Here is a 19,118-nt window from a genome sequence, read left to right on the forward strand (position 1 = left end):
TCAAACTAAATTGCACTCACAGAAGGAAATGGAGAATAAAGAGAATGAAAAGGAGGGGAGCAAAAGAAAAAAAATGAAAGGCAAAGCAAGTCACCATACGTCCTCTGTGATCTTAGCAGACAAAAGAACAAATTGCATTTCTGCGTCATGGCACTGAGGGTCACAATTGGCATAGGGTTCCACTCAGCACTGTTTGTATGTGAACATGCTGATATAGGTTCCATCAGTTCCCACAAAAGAGCCAGAAAGGTGTACAAACCCACCTTTCAGCCTTTCATCTTGGTTTCTTTTGTATTCTGTTACATTTGTGTCTGTTGTCTCTCTCCTCTATTGGGTAGAATTGACTGTTATTATTCCAAACAGCATTATCTTTATTAATGCCACAGGTCTCCGGACTGTGCACTCCCAGGGAGTCGGGTCTGGACAGAGCTGCAACCAATCTCCCTAGATAAAAGCTCAGTGGAGAGCTGTATGCAAGCCAGACAGTTCGAACAAGCCTTTATCCTCCCTCCTCATTCTCAGAGAGAGGGATAGGCCCTACAAAGACTAAGATATGACTTTAATCTTAGCACTTTCAGTCAGACAGGAACATTTGAACTGAGAGCAGGTCTCTAGAAGGCTATCAGAGTCACTTTGGGTTAGCCACTAGTCAAAACAAACAAATTGCAAATGCATTTCTGCAATTATTTACAGAAAGAACGATTTCTATAATGATGAAAAGTTTTAAAAATTGGAAAATAGAGAGAGAAAAGATTTGAAATCACAAAACTATACTATCTGATGATATGGTTTATGACGGTGCCCTTCATTTCTACTGTGGCTAATAATGTTGCTGTGCACCAGGCGCTGAGGCCATTTCCCAAAGGCAGTCATGCATGATGAGTTATTTTAAAGGTGGTGTGGAGAGCTGACGTGTGGCCAGGCCAGGGCAGGGCAGCCGCTGGGGTCTCGGCTTAGTGCCTCAAGCCCCTCGCTTCAGTGAGGCACACAGCATCAGCTCCCGGCCAGGGCCCGGACACTGATTTATGGGACAGGGGGATTACCATCAAACCAGCCATGAGGACCACCCAGATGGTGACCGAGGATGACAGCCGCACAAACACACACAGGCATACATACATGCAAATTCCAATATACTTATACAGTCACTAATATGTGCATTGTAACACATATGTACCAATAAACCCCAGATAATGACACAGTACATACATAATGACCCTATATCCAAACAAAAATGTTCTTTTAGGTGCAGTAAATATTGCAAATTTAAACTCTCTGGGAAAACACAAGCATGGAAAGCTGCACGTTGTGTGATATGGCTCTCTTCCTCACTCAAGTGCAACGGAGGAATTAGTTCACTGAGGCTTCCTCATGACCACAAAGCAAGTGAGGAAGTTCATCTATGTCTACAGGATGTGACTGGTTAGAAAACTAATTTGGTTCAAGCACGTCATACATTTTCTTTTTTCTTTGCATTACGAATAATTGAAGACTGATGATTGGTGTTATTTTCTATCTTAACTGACCGTGGTCTGAAACAAGAACTTTTTGTGTAGCTACAGATGGTGAGCAGAAAGGAAAGGCAGCCCTTTCTCTCAAATTGGTGATATTCAACTTGATCATGTTTAATAATTAATTTACTCAATGCAGATTTGCAATCGTCTCACTTCACAGATACCGTCCTTAATACTTTCCCACTGAGTCATTATTTCATTCGAAAAAGTGCAAAAAGAAAAGAAAAAGAAGAAGAAAAACACATATTTTTCACTTGCCAGGGCACAACACAGCTCAACCCCAAGGCACCAGTTGGATGAGTTGAACAATAAGAGTCAATGACAAATCGGATGTGGTGCATTCCTTGGGCAAACACGGTTCTCATAAAGGGAGACAGGTAGGCAAACACTCACCTGCCCTGAGCTAATAACACATGTGGGGGCGCGCACACACAAACACACTCACATACATACACTTGAGCTTGTCAGTATGTTGGGACAACGGTGGGAACAAGACGACACAAAACTGTGGTTGCATAAAAACAGCTTTACTTAAATAATAATAAAAAGACGATCTCAGAGGGAGCCACATGTAACATTTTAATTTCAAGAATCACCATATCGAGAGGAATGATGAGATGTTTGTTTTTTATTTTTGCATTACTGTGCTATGTAAAGCAATGCGTTATATTGGTACGCAGCTTAGTGTGTATGTTGCCTCTTCTGTTTAGGGTTCCCTTAATCACAGCATAAACAAAAATGTTGTTAACCAAGGCTATCACAATCGCTGCAGGAGGAGGATTTAAGCAGCTTACCCAAAATACATTTTACAATAAGTTGCACATGTAGATCTGGACCTAGAAACAACGTAGCCCTCTCAAAACTACTTTGTCCATACCCATTTCGGATGGTATGCAAAAACGTTGAAAAGTGGCTTTTGTGTCAGGAAATCATTGATGACTGTCCTTACTTTTCTACCAAACAAATGGCACACACTTTTCCCTTGAAGCCCTCTATCCGAGCAGAGCATAGCAAAACTCGAGAGACAGAATCACTCTACACAGTGGGATGCACCCCTCAACACTTCCTGACCATGTGACTCCCTCCAGCTGCCTTTTGATTGGATGCTCGGCGACGGAGGGGATGAAGAGAAGAGGAAACGGTAGCGGCGGAGGGTGGCGAGTAGCTGGCTGGCAGCGGACACATGAGAAAAAAAACAACAAATTCCTTGCCCCATTGCCATGGAGATGAGTCAACAGCAGGTCGAGGAAGAGCAGAGAGGGCTGGGGGGTGCGGGGCACTGGCTGACCTGCTGTAGTTAACAATTCATCCCTGTATCCGGCTCCCAAATGATTGGGCAAACATGGGGTGCTGCGGAGGCAAAAGGGCCCCAAGGGGCTGAGAGAGGGGCATCACCCTGGGGTGACACACTGACAGGCAAACACTGGTGGGTAGAGAGTGGACCAGCTGAAAGAGAGAGTAAGGGATAGGGGCTACCAGTGAAGGAAGGAGGGGGCCTGATGGGATTGTGAGAGAGTGGCTAAGCACACAGAGTACTGCAGGCTACAGTGCAGTCACAAAACAGTATTGATGGCTGTACCCTTGCAAAGCAGTGCAATTAAATGATCTGTGTTAAGATGCCATTTTGAGGATGAGAACAATCATTTAAGTACACCACAACAAACATCACCCAGTAAATTCTGTTTCAGTTGTTCATGTTAAGTTAAATAGTTAACAACACTTGGCTACCAGTTGCGCCAACAGTAAAAGTAGGAGTTGCGTCAGTTTTATAAGCCTTAAACCACAGTAACACTGTAAGTCTCTGGCATATATCCACTTTGTTCCAGAACGTATTGCACATCTGGGTGAGCCACAAAAGCTGCAAAGCACTGCAAAAACACTACTGAACACAAAAGCTTGGAGGGGACATAGCATCACTCTATGGCAACTAATGTAGCCCAATAAGGACACATGATTAAGCAGAGGTTTCTACACAGCAAAGGTTTACAGGAAACAACTTTGACGCCCAAACACCACAAGCAAAACGAGACATTTTGCAGTATCTTTAAAAACTCACCAGAAGATCGTTGGGAAGCAATTAAAGGTCGACATCTCATTCGAAGAGCCTGGATTCCTTCACTGCATAAAAAAATGAGAAGAGGACAAACGTCACTGCTGTACATGCTAACTAGTTATTCTCCATTTGTTCAGCTGGGTTAAATTTGGTGAAACAGTGTAACAGGATGTAATATGAGGTATGAATGAAAAATGGTTCCACAGGACAGAGTTCCATAACACTGACCACTTCACAGTGGAGCAGGGTGCCGTCCATAATGGACCAGAGACAGAAATAACAGATGAGCGATGGGTGGATCTCATCAATGTCACATCATACAGAAGAAGAACCGCAAAGGCTTCAACACTGTACTTATAATGAGCCAGACTTTACGTAGTGTTAGGTTTTGTCTAAGTCAGCAGAAGTTCTCATAACTTTATGCACTGTCACAACTTGGTTTGCTCCCCAGAATGGCAAACCAAATCCCATTATCCAATTGGCCGTCTAACTTTGAAGAGGTTGAAATGTCACCATTACAACAGACCCTTAACTGGGCAGCAGTGTACGGAGGGTGTGTTAGCAGAGAGGACCTTTTACTGGTTCTCCAGTCTTACTCACGTCAGAGCACAGTGTTTTCAAAAACACTGCTCAAGCATGCCCTTCCTTTAGTGGGAATTAGGATCCTCTTAATAATAATCCACCCAACAAATCTTATAAATGAAAAACAGAACAACTTTTACAGCGTGCAAGTGAGAAAAAAAGAGAGAAAAGAACAAAAACAAGGGGAAAAAGTATGATTATGATAAAAATAGCAGATGTTAAGAGTCACTTCTCGAAAGGTGTGTCATTCAGGGAGTTTGGGCCAAAGTTTTGGCTGCAGCCGAGCTCTAAATTTAGCATATTCACTAAAATAAAAAGTGAGTTCAGCTGCTGGCACTGGAACTTTCTCCTCCCCATTCATGACCTCAGTGGTTCTGCCGGCGTCACTCGTGACGAAACACTAACCATATAAAACAACAAAAAGAGACCTCCTCAAATACTCAGTACATAAGGAAACAGCCACAATTTAATGTTTCCTGTAAATGATCTTATTATGGCAATCCAGGTCCAAAACAACTGTAAAATATAGTTTTCTGCTTTCTAAATTTAGAACGGAGTTTGGACATAAATTATCTTTTACATAAGAAGTTTACAGAGAACACAGTGTCCAGTTTGATATTTACTAATTGCCACTGACAAGAAGCTAAAACCTTTTTCCTCACTTTCTGTGCATGTATGCTTTACTGTGTGCACATAAAGTGAAGAAAATATCACAGTGTGTGTTTACTGTATCCATGCATACTGCAGATGAGCCTGTGTGTGGCAGGCTGGGGGAGGATGCCCCTGGGCCAAGCTGAAGAGTAAGTGAAGCAGAAGTCCCACCTAAGCTCAAAAGCATGCACGTATCAGGCCTGTAACTAAAACACACGCATAAACACGGGCGATGTTAGGGATTACACCCTGCAATACTGCCGCAGGAAATCACAGACAGCACAGGTGTAACCATCACCACGGATGCATTCTTCCCCGTCTCCATTCTGCCCGTGGAGGTCTGACTGACAGCTCGTCATCTTCTGTTGTTGGCTGCGTGAAACTTGTGTAAACATCTGTGGGCGTTCATGTGTTTATATGTGTGTGTGTGTGCATGAGTGTGATCCACAAGTAGGGAAAACACACACACAAACACACACATCGAGGGATTACAATGGCCTAATGTCATGTCAAAGAAGCCTCGCAGCACAATACCACACATTCTTTTAAAGACCGTAAAATGTTTCCTTTAAGATAAATGTCTCCTGTTATATTTTTCACTGTTCCTTGATTTCCTTAGTCGAGACTGATTTGACATCGACATTTTCACCAATCTACTCATAGCAATATCTGCACAGAATTATGTTTTTCATTTTTAATTTAAGATGTCATGTTTGTTGATGGGATATGTTTAAAATTGTATATTCAGAAATCCTAAAGAATAACACTTTGAGAGGGCTGCGGGGAGGAAAAGAGGAAGAAAGCACATTTCCTCAGTAAACAGCACCCTCTAGAGCAACGCCCCACATTCAGTCCTGCAGCTCGCTCTTGGTTTTGAGTCTGTGCAATTAGAATTATGCACATTCGTCGGCAACAACTACTTCATATAAAATGCCAACAATTCTGATAGTTTCTCAGATTTTTAAAATGGAAAAATCTGACAAATTCACATGCTAACACTTACCTTTTTTTTTTTTTTTTCTGGAAAACACCAAATAAGCAGGTTGTCTTGTTCTCTGGCTTATTTGTGAGCCACATTACAGAGGTGAGGTTGAACCACTCATTTTCCCAATGTGAGTTGATAATGAGGGAGGCTGTTATTAAGATGTTTGCTTTAATCGTGTGCAGGGTTATTAGGTGCGGTTTACAGTACACAAGAGAGATTAAGGTAGGCCACGCATGACGGAAAGAGCTGAGGAGGCCAACGATAAGCCAGCATACCCACAACTGTGAAGCCGGTTGAGAAATATGAGCGCACAGTAGGACGTGAAACCCAGCAAGACAAACCATTTTCCTCTCTCTCTCTTTTTTTTTTTCTATCTCCCTCTGTCTCATTTACTCTCTTTGTTCGCCTCCAATCATGTTACACAACCACAAAGGAATGCCTTGTATATCAGAGACAGATTTAAAACAAGCGGAAAAGAAAAGAACAGCAAAGAGCGGATTGCGCAGGGATCTATAGAAGCAGTAGGTGTTTTTTTTTTCTTCTTCTTCTTTTTTTGGATTCCTTTATTTTTGTGTAGAAGAAAAACATGGCAGGGAGCTTGGCAGAATTGTAAAGGCCCACTGCAGTGACACACAAGTCCAGACACATACGCACCTAACTACTTCACACATGCTTATATAAACTAAATCGGGCTGAGACACAAGGCACTGTGCACTACCCGGGGAGCACTACATGTTTTCTCGATATTTTTCCGTGCCATTAATAAAAATAGACATTGCACTGTTTCATTACATTTTGTTGGAATTAAGGGAGTACTTGAAAATCCATCATTTTATGAGCTTTCAAAGTTTCCCACAGAATTCCCACCATTTTTCCATGCATTTGACCCATGCACATTAAAGTAGCACTCAATTAGGTCAAGCACATGCAGTCGTAACGGGGCACTCACATGCTGCTTTAACATGACATACAGAAACCACCACCTATGTTCGTGAGGCCTGTGGGGTATTAAAAAACAATGCTGTTGCCTTACATGAACACAATGGAAAATCATTTTTTTAACTGCAGTCAAAAGGTCGTAATTTTGAATGTGGTTTAAATGCAGGACAGAACTGAGCTGAACTGCGCAGTGAGATCTGGAGGATCGACATGCTCACACTATTTATCCTGAAAGACTAAATACTTTGATATGAAACAGAAGTCGGATTTGGTTTGCGTCAACATATCTGCGTCTTTGTTGCTTTATTTTATCTAATAATCCCAGGATTTAAAAAACCATTTCACACATCCTCTTGCACTGTGCTGGTAAAAGGTGTGTGTGTGTGTGTGTGTGTGTGTGTTTGTCTATGTGTGTATCAAGTTAGCAGAAGGTCAGAGTGGTGAAGTATTAGAACACTGTTTGCTCTCTTCCATGTACTCTTGGGGACCAGCCTGTTTGAGAGTTTGAACAGTGACGTGTGAAACCCGTAAAAACAGGACATAGCGCCACTCTGTTTGCTTAAGAACACCCAAAGAATGGCCTGCCATTACAAAACAAATCTCTCAGCCTGCATTCCTCCTGTCCATCAAACCCTACCTGTTGAACAAGATATGACATAGAGTGGAAAAAGGTAGTTGCAAGAACATCTACTTTATGGTGGGATGACTTGCAATTTGTTAAAAGGTTGTCAGCTCTCCTGACCTTCATTTCTGACCCGCAGAAAGAGGCATGTATCCACAGGTCTGTCTTTCTCTATGCGCAAGTGTACACAGTCACACACTCCAGGAGGTAAACAGGAGCACAGTGTCCCCTCTGGACATCATTTGTTATATTCAAATGGAATGAAACTTGATGCAAATCTACTGTGGTATTTATAAAGATTTAAAAAATTAAGCTGGAAAAAACTATAAAGTACTTTGCACGCACTGTGTTTTCAAAATTCATTCATTGTTCACATCATTTTTTGATAAGAAAAAAAAGCAAAACAACTAAAGTTCAGTGGCTAGAATTGTGGAGAGTTCATGTTTTCTCACTTTAATATTATTGAAAATAAATATTTGGGGGATTTCTGGTCTTCCAGTTTCAGGAAATTGTGATAGACATTTTAAAGACTAAACTGCAAATCACAAAAAAAAACAAAATTGTTCATGAAAATGATTATTAGTTGAAGTTGTAATATGGTAGTCTCTTTCCTTCTGTGAGTTTTGATAGGTGATCTTTTGATAAACTGTATCTTACAAAACACCGGTTTATTGTGCCCTTTTTGCTGTCCAGCATCTGTTATTTAAAACCTTTAAATGTTTTTTTTTTTCAGCAGAGACACTTGAACTTCTCTTATGTAACATGATTCAAATTGTGAAAACAAATTGATGGATGAGATAGTAAAGTTGGGGTGACACTTGGTGGAAATACACCAACTGGAACAGAAAAAGGAGAGAGAGGCACTACGAGATTCCAGCCCCACTCCCCTCCCTGCCATCATCCTCGTATCAGAGGAGCCACTGGGAGAACTGGATGTGATTTGTATGTGTGTTTTTGAAGAGGGGTGCTCATAAACAGCCATGAAAGGGGCCCCTCTATTCAACCCGCCAGCCGAGATGCGCTTCACTGAGCCAGCCTTTTGTTTTCCCCTGTTCACAAAAACTTAGGCATAGAGAAAAAAGGCGTTGATTCTCTCGATGTGTGCAAGCCCAAATGATGCCATTAGATTGGATGCCTGCATTGGGTGAAAAAGGCTTCAGTAGCGCTTGAAGTGATTTAAAAGATGCAGGAGAGAGCTGCCCGCAAATCCTGTTTGAGAATAACACTGGAGGAGAATGGGGAGGCAAAATGCCAAGCTAGTGATCATTCTATAGTGTGCAAAATTGCTCTCAACTCCATGAGTGCCGTGGATGTTAAAACAAAAGGCAAGGAGCATTCCTTTATCACGTGATGAGGGTCAATGTGCTGTGGTGGTGTGTGGGGTCAGGAAGTTCACCAAACTTCCCACGCTGCCTTGCACCATAGGACCATGGTTAAAGCCTGCAACACTTCATTACTGGCAGGGGAATTTTGTTTCCACACAGGGATGAGCCATCAGAAAAAAAAAGAAAAATATACAAAACTTCCTCATCAACGTGACAAGGCTAACACATCAATTACACACCCAGGATGAAAGAATGACTGAGAAAAAACATTCTCACAAAAAAAACAACACTTTTCATGCGGATCCCAGAGAAAACACGTCAGGTATGTTAGTGATGTCACACTGATAAAGTAACTAAACAGCACAGGTGGACTATGCTATAGTGGAAAAGATAAAAATAAACTTTTTACTTGAGAAGTCTGGAATCATGCCAGGTACGCAAAACAGGTGATAATTTGACCGTGACACAGTGCCAGCCAATGGCATCACGGGACATGTCATCGTGATGCTTGCTCGTCGACAATAATAGGTATGAGAACCTGACAGTGCCAACAAAGGGACAGTGCCAAACCAAACCACTTGTTGTGAGTGAGAGGGCTCCTGAGCAGGCTGGGTCCGGTTCCACTCCACTCCACTCAACCCTCATTTCCAGTCACACAGCAGTATGTCTCTCTTTGACATCTCAGCTATCAGGAAGATCATTTCATGTTTGTTTTTCTTTTACAAATTATGAGCTAAATCTGGCGGCTGCCCACGCCTACTCTCAGATGACCTTATCAAGGTGTCAGAGCATTTCTCCACTTCCACGTATTACTTTGTTGAAAAAATAACGATTGGGAAGAAAGAAATTAGGAATAAATGACTTTTGTTGGAGATTATTGACGTGTAATTACTGGTTGAGTTACTTGAGGTTTTGAACACCTGTGCACATTTTTCTGTTTAAAAAAAATCAACAGTGGAAATCATTATTTTACAATGAATACCAGGTGAGCTAACAGTGAGTTGGCTGGAAACATTCAGTGACTCAGATGGACTTAAAAGAGTTTTTCTCTCCACTTGGCATATTTGTCAGCTGTCTGGTCTCTAACTAGACAGCAACTGGGTAGTCAAACGCCCTAAATACCTCACTTATCAGTGCAGAGTTTGACAAGTTGGAGATAAAGTTTCTGCTGTAGACTAAAGTCACCTCTACGATGTATAGACAGTAACTTTATGTGGATACATTGTTTTCTTCTGGACAGGCGGTGATATCTATTGGCTTACTCTCAAGGTTCGTACTCCACTCAGAAAAAGACACTTAGTAATTTGTAGTAATTAAATGCCAAGACCTTAATTTGTGGACGTTTAACCATGACTCCACTACAGCTGTTCCTGTAGAGCTTGAAAGAAATCCTCAAAATCCATGTTCCATTGTAAATAAAAGGTTATAAAATAAAAGCAAAATGAACAACTTATCGAAATCTACATTTATGAGAATTATATGAAGATATTACTTCTTTTTTTTTTTGATTGCAACCGCAATCGACTAATTGCAGTACTTTGAACTGTTGCTACCCAGAATATTCCTGGGAAAATGCCAAGACTGAACTATTACTGGGAAGGATCTTTTTAAATTAAAACAAGCAGAGTTTATGTCAAAATCATTGAAATCTGTGTCTATGTTGTGAATGTTACTGTATCAACAATGTGACTGAACTGACTGTGATTCCAGAAGTATTTATGACATCCAGTACTTACCTAGAGTGTGTTCAAATTGTCACTGATGCGAGACAAAACATGTTTTCATATTCTTAACGCTTGTCTGTAAAAGCGAGTAGCAGAGTCCCGAGAATCAAATACAGTCATAGTAGGCATTGATGTCAATGGAAGTCTTTACTAGGATGCTTGATATGGGTCCTGGGGGCTTGTACTGATAAGATTGAGAAGAAAGTCATTAGGAGACCCTCAGCAAGCTGCTTGTTCGCAACAATGCTGCCTCAGTCCCAGCTATCAGGCTATCTCACCACAGACCACATGTGGGCCGGCAGGGCACAGGTAATCAGGGCTGTCAGAATGGGTAGAGCTCCTCTTGCAGAAACTATAAACCAGCATCTACACCCAGCAAAACTATTTCTTCTGCAAACACAGGATAGGAATTTGTGACAAAACAAAAAATATTTTATGGTTTTAACTTAAGAATAAGTCCAGCTGGCTTCATTTTAGCACTTAGATATACCATGACGTGGATTCCTAACAGACATCTAAGAGTAAAGAGAGCTCAACTCTTTTACCTGCCAGAAACCTTTACATTGACTAACTTTGTGCCACATTCAGTAATGTCAAACAAACATTTCCCTCTTCACCTCTCTTGAGTGACCCTCCTTTCACAAGCGCAGCCAAAGACTCTCTGTCGAACCGGTTGGTGGCGAAATCACTGTTCATTGTGATGCCTGTTGTCATGGATACACCCAGGTGTTGCTCACGAGCTCGAGCTGAAGTATCAGAAAGCCAAGGCACTCGCTAATCCTTCTCCATACCACAGTGTGTCAATAATCAGGAATGCACTGCCTAAACTAAAGCATTGTTCCTCTGCCAACAAAATCACAAATATAAGCACTAATACCGCCTCTGGGCACTGCTGTCTCTGGAATGGAAAAAGGAATGAAGTGAAGAGAAACAACAAAAGTCAAGGATGGAGGAAGGACGCTTTGATATCTCTCCAGACAGCTTAATACTGTCTAAAGCATAAAGCTTTCTACTGCAGTGCACGGGGGGATGTATACTGTGATACTGTTGGGGATTGACTAAAGCAGTAGCTTCTTTATACAGTAGGACAAAGTTGGAGCTCCTGAGAAGACCAGCTGCTGTCAACAGTTGGATTTCTTTGAACTAGCACTAAGCCCTCAGACAGCAGGAAATATCCTCTTGACGTCTTTGAACTCAGCCCATTAGAGTCTAATTCAGAATAGAAAATCTAATAGAAAAATAATCTCACAAGGACTTATACACATGCACCTTACAATAGTGTCTAATCTTTGTGGACAAAAGCTCCCAAACCAAAGTAGTGGTTTCCCACTGTTCATCTGTCATTGAGTATTATTTTATTACTTCTCCCCTGAGCATGGTATGTGGCAAGTTGCCATTTTCAAGATAACTGAGGACTTTCTGAAAATCATTTGTCACCTGTGTCATTATATGCACGCATCTTACTATTTGGAGGATAAATGGTAGCTGACATGTTAAAGAGTCGTCATGACATAAAGCAACAGCAGCTCAACTGTCGGAAACCACAACTCGAAGTTTAGGATCAGACATGCAGACATGAGTATTTGTGAGCCAATTCTATGTAAGACAAGACAATAGCTCGCCTGTTGTCTCTCCTCCTCCTCTCTCTCTTCTTCCTGTGTGTGTGTTTGTGTGTGTGTTTGTTCACATATTGCGGTACGGCACAACAGAGGAGCACAGAATGGGGCAAACGGATGCGGCCAGATTGGTAAGACCATTGCGGAATGCCCCGGTACTGAAAAGTCCGCCTGAGAGCTTTATTGTGTGGGTCGGCCAGCCGCAGCCAGTTCTGTTTCCCCGAGATACAAGGCCTCGCTGCAAGCCACAACAATAAGCATCTCTGTCAAACAGGACTATTATCTTTACACATTACAGTAAATGACAGGAGAGTGCAGTGCTGTGAATATCCTGTTTAATGAGCTCCAGGTATGTTCTTGTCATTAAACATCTGCAGATCTGAGCTTGCAGATCTTCATTGTTTGTGAGCATGTAGCTGCTACTCCAGGAAATTACCTTTTTAATGGAAGCTGTAGAGAAAATAAGGTCCACATAATCTGTTTAGTTGCCTTAAACGGAACAGTGAAAACATAATCTTGGGCAACCTCGTAGGTGAGTTTTTTGGAGGCACACCTTTCCCGATTCCTTGAATTTTCTTACTGTGTCTACTGTTTAATGCACAGTCACCCTATTTTTCTAAGCCATAGTTTTTCGGCAGCCTATTTTTATTGTGTTTGCTTAGGTTCTTACGAACAACAACAAGCAAAACTGGGCTTACTTTTAGTTACTTTTGGACAGAAATTTGCTAAGCTTGTCTTCAGTTTAATGTTTTTGAATTGTTTTCTGTATTATGTATAACAAATCAAACTGTACACAATGGAAATTGCAAAGAAGGCGGAAGTCCACTCTTTCTCATTTGCGCAAATTAAACCAACAAGTAAATATTTCTGGGACTGATTAAATTGTCTTTATTTGATATAAATGCACCCTGAAGAGCTAAACACACTTGTTGCCTTGTAAAGTGAACACATCAGACAGGAGGCACTTGACCCTTGCTGCCAAATTACAGCTCAACCTGAACTTGACCCTTTCTGTCACCTTATTTGAGCGCCTGCATTTCAGATGGAGCTGGTGGGTTGAGGATTATCTGACCCCCCGACTTGTGGAGCTCGGCCCTCCTCACTTGGCAAGTGCTCACTCATCCTGATGTCATGCGTCTAATTGCTCGCACTGCGTGGGATGTGAAGTCTGATATAAGGTGCATTGTTGACTGTGCTAGTGTGTGTGTGAATGTGTGTGTGTGTGTGTGTCAGTCATCAGGAGCCAAGCTAACACTTGCCTGAAGCAACACACACACACACACACACATACACTCATGTCTTCACCCGCCACAACCTATCATTACCACTGTCACGTAGCCACCTCCGCAGCGGGCCTCACAAGCCCTGACAACCACCGGCACACACACCTGGAGGGCCAAACACTTAGTTCCCAGCCCTGTGCTTCGTAAACACAGCCTTTTAACGCACACACATACATAAACAGACACACACACCTATTCATATCCTGCAGCCTCAGCTTCTTACCTTGCACCGCCCATTCTCTGTAAAATATGTCTCACTCTTCTATCTCCCAAACCGCAAATGCTTTAGTACTATTTAATTTATCTCTTTTGTTATCATTTCCACATTAGCTGAGTGAAACAGCCCACAACCTGCAGAGCCAGGCTGGCAGCCGCTTCTAGGCTGCTCCTGTGACTACACAAACAACAGGGCCCGTATGTACTCGAGAGCAAATATAGTGCAGAGAAATGGAATCTGATAAGCTGAATGGTGCAAAAAAAACAATACAACTTTCTAATACAGTTCCAGGTAAGCAGGCTGTGATTCTGGGAGCCTGACGTTTAACTATGATGTCTTCTTCCTGTAGGTTTCTTCATTCATGTTTGCTTGAGCCAGGACTACTTGAGAAGAGTACACGGTTGAAAGAACACATAAAAGCACTAAGCAAATATGGCCGACAATGCACACTTGAGTCAAGCTCACCTGCCACACATGTACAGCTTTCAGAAAAGGTGTCACTGTGACAAATCAGACACGAGGAAAACTTCTGAAGATCCCAGACTGCTGGTTAAAGTGTGCTCAGTGCAAACACATCCTTCAGTCAGGGTTAATCAAAGGAACAATAGGAGACCTCTGGAACGTGCTACCCCAGCAGAAGCTTTTGAAAAAGACAAGTGTTTGTCCTGCTTCTTCATGTTACAAGAGTTGACTTGGGCCTCTGCTTACTTTGCACCATGAACTATTCAGAGATGGCTTCTTGTGTAGCAGGTTGCTCTAATAGGTGTGTGGAACCTGAAACTCACAAGCTTTTGAGGCAATCCAGAAACGCAGTATGTCACACCTTACTAGTTTCAAATCTCAGACGCCAAAAGCAGATTACCTGGAACAACAAAACATTCTTTGTCAATGACCTTGAAACTGACTTGACAGATCTTTCTTGAACAAACTGTAGCAGGCAGTTACATTATATAGAAGTGTATAAAATACAGAGTGGCTGATGTAAGAAATCTGATGAGCATATCGCCAGCATCTCAGCACAGTAAACACATGCTTGTAACAAAGTTTTTTAAAACGCCACTGAGCTTTCACTCTTAAAGGATACTTTTACAATTCTTAAACCCTGTCTTAAAGAGGAACCAATTTTACACATCAAAATGTGCCTACAGATCTTAAGAAGTGGACAAAATTAAACAAATCATTTTTAATCCTAAGTCTTTTGTGGCTCCAAGGGGAGCTGTGCAAAGCCTGGTGTAGTTGTCTCAAGGGATGTCACACAAAGCCATTTCAGTTGGGCCTGAACACTACAATTAAAAAAGTACATGCAGTATATTTGCACCTGACTATCACAACGGCAGTCGTGATTTCAAAAATGGGAACATGACACTCAAACTAAGCCTGTTCTGTGCACCTTCCTCTCCAATACAGTGATTGAAAAGCTTTCTACAATGTACAGATAATAAGCGGTTAATCACTACTTTGGCCAGCAGATGTAAAGTCGGCATATATGCAGTTTTAGCCTAAAACCTGGTCTTTAGGAATGCCATTCTGAATTATGTCTGTATGCAGTATTGCCACACTGTCTCTTTGCTTCATTTACATACAACAATATACAGGCCCACTCTCAAAGACACTTCCCAGTATGGTAAACTCAGTCAGAGTCTACCTGTGTATGAATATATGTGTGTTCATGTGTGTGATTGTCTCTAAGTGGGCTAAAGGTGTGAGATGGTACAAAGTCTTTCTTCTAAATTAGCAAGGCTTTGCTATTTTATTTCTTTGTTTTCTGGCCACACTGTTAATGCACTATGCTGATGCACAGTATGTGGTTGCTGTGAGAAATATGCAGAGCTGTCTCCAGTCAGAGAGCTGGGAAAAGATCCAGCCTCGGGGTATATGTGTGTGTGTGTTGTGTGTACATGCAGAGGGCTCAGGCATGATCAAACGAAGCACACCCAGGTACAGTATGCCATCTGTACTCCCCCCTTGCTCCCCCAAAATTTTCTCTCCCCCGCCCTCTCCATCTCCGGGTAGAGACTTTGCACTGTATGGAGTATCAGAATGAAAGAGGCCTTGTCTAAGAGCCTAATCCTTGGGTGATTAGTCAACGCGTCTCGATTAAAAGCTAGCAATGCTACCACGCCCCCTCCAATGGAAATGGCAGCCCACAGGTGTCCCTACAATGCATGTCTCATTAGAAAAAAATGGGTGGTGGAAGGCTGGTTGGGGCTGACTTTCACATGAGACAGAGGAAAGGAACGACGCAAACGTAAGGCTAGAACATTCTCACAAAAGACTTGACAGGAGCAGCAGTAATGCTACTACAGAAGCTCTGCTAGAATATGCACTTCTAAACATTTTTAAATTCTATTTTGCATGTGTAGTCAGCTCCATGCGTTGGGTAAATTGGCTTTTTCAGTCTGAAAAATGTAACAACTCCAGAAGTCAGTAAGAAAGAAAGAGTGAGACAGAGTAAGAAGTGGCACATAACTGTATATTTCTGACAGATTATCCCTTCATCAGTCGGTGTTTTCTGTAAACAGACGTTCTGATTTGGAAGGATTGAGAGAAGAGACAGGTATTTTACCCTAATCAGCTTCATACACCCTCACTTTCCATCAACATAAATACCTCATCTCAGGGGTATTCCCATGCCTGAGCATGTCACTGCTGACTGAAATATTGAGACTGATAACTCTGAAAAAGCTTCAATGCAACACAGTCACCAGGATAAAAAAAAGTTTGTTTGTGCTGAAATCCAAGTTTATGAGACTTATGATGAGATAAGACAAAGATTATGTTAATATCAAAAGTCAAAAGTTTTTATTAGTTAAAAAGGGTGTCAGAAGACGTTTGAAGGAACTTGGATGAGAAATGTATCAGTATCATAACACGTTTCTTTCTTAAAGAAAATAAATAAATTTTTCTTATGATGTTTTTTTCCCGCTTACTTAATAGTGATCAGTTTATGTGATTAGAGTGAAACTACACCTAATTATCAGCAGGTTAGTTCCTCTATTGTCATTGTGAGTTTAAGCCATTTTTCTTAATCTGCTCCTAGTTAACCTGTGGCAGCAGGAAATGACCTTTGGGCCTGGGGACAGACTACTGTACTTCCCCAATCACATCCATCGTGTGTCTAACCTTGAATGAAAGCTTGAAACGGGAGGGGGGTATCTTTGGAGTCCGGACACAGAGAGGAATCACTTACCACTTTCCCCAGGAGACCCTGGTGGATTTACTCAGAGCAGGGATTCAAATAACAATGGTAAGAGGGAGGAGCTGAATGCTTCCTGAGATCACATGTTGTTAGGAAGACCACATCACTTGCCAACCAGGCAGCCAGGCTAGCTGTATGCGGAGGTCCACAGGGTGAGAACACACATGGTTTCAGTTTGGCTCCATGTAGGACTGGGAGGAAAGAAGGGGCCTGGTAGCAGGAACCCTCCAATTCTCAGTTCCTGCTTCTGCTGGAAATGTGATCTGAGTGCCTGCCGTCCCCATCAACACAGAGCACAGTGTTCGCCCAGCAGCCGAAAGGATGGCATGTCCATGCACAGGGCAGCCCATCACACCGAAACAGCCTGTCAACACCCTGAAATCCAGGCTGGTGTTTCCCTAATGAGATGGAGGGGATACAGCAAAGACAATCCCATTCAATCATGCTGTCAATCCTCCTGCGCTCCAGCGGCAGGTTAGGTGACATTTCTTCCTTTCGCCAGGAAGCGTTTTTTCAAACACAGGCACTGCTAATTAAATGACATCAGGCTAAACGGAATGGGCGAGACATGACGAGTGTTTTGTTCTCGTTTTGATTATTTTGTCGCATACAGCGCACAGAAATGTACACTTAACGTGAAAGGCAGTATATACATGAGTGAGGCATGGAGCGAGGCTTTAATTATAGGCTTGTGCAACCATCCTAATTACCTTTACTATCTAAAAGCCAGATCAATGTCACTGAATGAAAGAACTACAGCTGACCTCACTGTCCCTCCTTAACAGCCAGGATGACTCACCTTAGAAACCACAGGTTACATTTGAACAAGTAAACAGACCACACTAGTAAAACCACTGGAAAGGGCCCACATGCATGCACCATTGACCCCAGTTTGAATTAATTATACAAAAAAAGAATAATAAAAAGGACCCAAAAAACACAGTTTGGGAGAAATGAACAACTTTTGGGTAATGACAAAAGAAGTGTGGGGCAGTGTGTGTGCTGTTGTGTGTCTGTGTTCGCCTTGTGTGTTGCCAAGACCGTAGCTCCATTGTTTATGCTCTGCTGTGTCTGGGTCAGCAGGGCCCTTGACTGAATTCTTGCCCCAGCATGCAGAAAGTTTTAACAGTGTTGTTGCAGGAGGAGGAATGGTTACATTATGAAAATATGCCACACCATATGTCCCAAACCACAAGCCTTTAACCTTGCTTCTGCAAGCCACAATCTGACACAGCCTCACCGTGGCTTTGGGCGATTCACTCACCTGAAGTTATTCTCAGAAAAAGAACAGGATTAAGTGACTTCCACTGCTTATGCACAAAGTCCCGAGCTGAAAGTATTACAAGAGAAAATTTCCAACCAAGCTGACCAACCAACCTCCACTTCAAACATTCATTTTCTTGAAGATGGTGCTAGACTGTGCAACTAGCTTGGTGTCGATGGGGTGAAAACATGCCCCTGTGTCTTTATAATACTGCTCAACTACAGAGTGAGGCACTGTGGGAAAGGCATTGGCAGAGAAGAGTAAATGCAAATCACAGTTTGGCAGCAGAAGTCATCATTGCTACTTCACAAGCACAAACGAAGCACAACCCAACTCAGAGATGGCTGCACAAATATAAATGCATCTAAAGCTGCTCCTTCTGTGTGAACCTTCCCACTAAAGTTCCCCCAGGTTAGGAGCCAGTCGATTACCTCAATCAGAACCTCACCCTCTTTCTTCCAACATCTCCATTTCACTCTCTCTGTGCTCTCCTTGTGTCTCGTAACAAGACGGAGCATGCTCACTGTAAACCTCTTGTGGGGTGAAAGGGATTGGGAGATTAAATTTATTTTGAATTCCTTCCCCTTAATGTGGCAATTACCCCCCAGCACCCACCTTCCCCCCGAGCAGCACAGCACGTAGTCTGTTCCAAAGCACATCTCGTTTATGTTTTGTACACAGAGAGCATTTCTTTCACCTCCAGCTGAATCTTAAAATTCACAGCAGAAATGGCCTGCCACTCATTCGACTTAAGGTGGATTAGATGTGCCTGTACTGCTGAGAAGTGTGTGAGAGAAGGACAAGAAAAAAATCAGCGCTAGTCGTAACTGACTGTATGAATGTCAGGCATAGCAGTGTATACCAGTGATTCTGGCAAATTAACTTTTAAAATGTCAAGAAAATATACACATAAAAAGCCAGTCGAAATGTATTGCAATGAAATCCCACCTTTTATTTGGTTACTCATTATTGCCATTTTTATTTCTTAACCTCAGTATTAGTAGTTTACAGTTGAGTGAAAACTCAAGGCTCCACTCGTCAAACCAGGCTTGTGAAATATATTTTTTCTGAATGAAACTAAAGTAGATAGCTTGAAGCTTTGAAACCATAATTCTATGGATATGAAACCACACCATTTTGCAAC

At 42.1% G+C, this 19,118-nt stretch overlaps 1 long non-coding RNA gene across 1 annotated transcript in view; it reads right to left on the reverse strand.

Moving 5' to 3' along the window:
* LOC103373475 (uncharacterized) overlaps window positions 1-19,118 on the reverse strand; it is a 50,596-nt gene that overhangs the window by 14,613 nt on the left and 16,865 nt on the right. Inside the window, exon 2 of the long non-coding RNA XR_521063.1 lies at window positions 3,571-3,632. This is a non-coding gene — a long non-coding RNA (uncharacterized LOC103373475). The remainder of the gene's footprint in view (window positions 1-3,570; window positions 3,633-19,118) is intronic.

The sequence above is a fragment of the Stegastes partitus genome, unplaced genomic scaffold (genome assembly GCF_000690725.1).
Source record: "Stegastes partitus isolate 25-593 unplaced genomic scaffold, Stegastes_partitus-1.0.2 Scaffold38, whole genome shotgun sequence".
NCBI classification, from domain to species: Eukaryota; Metazoa; Chordata; class Actinopteri; family Pomacentridae; genus Stegastes; species Stegastes partitus.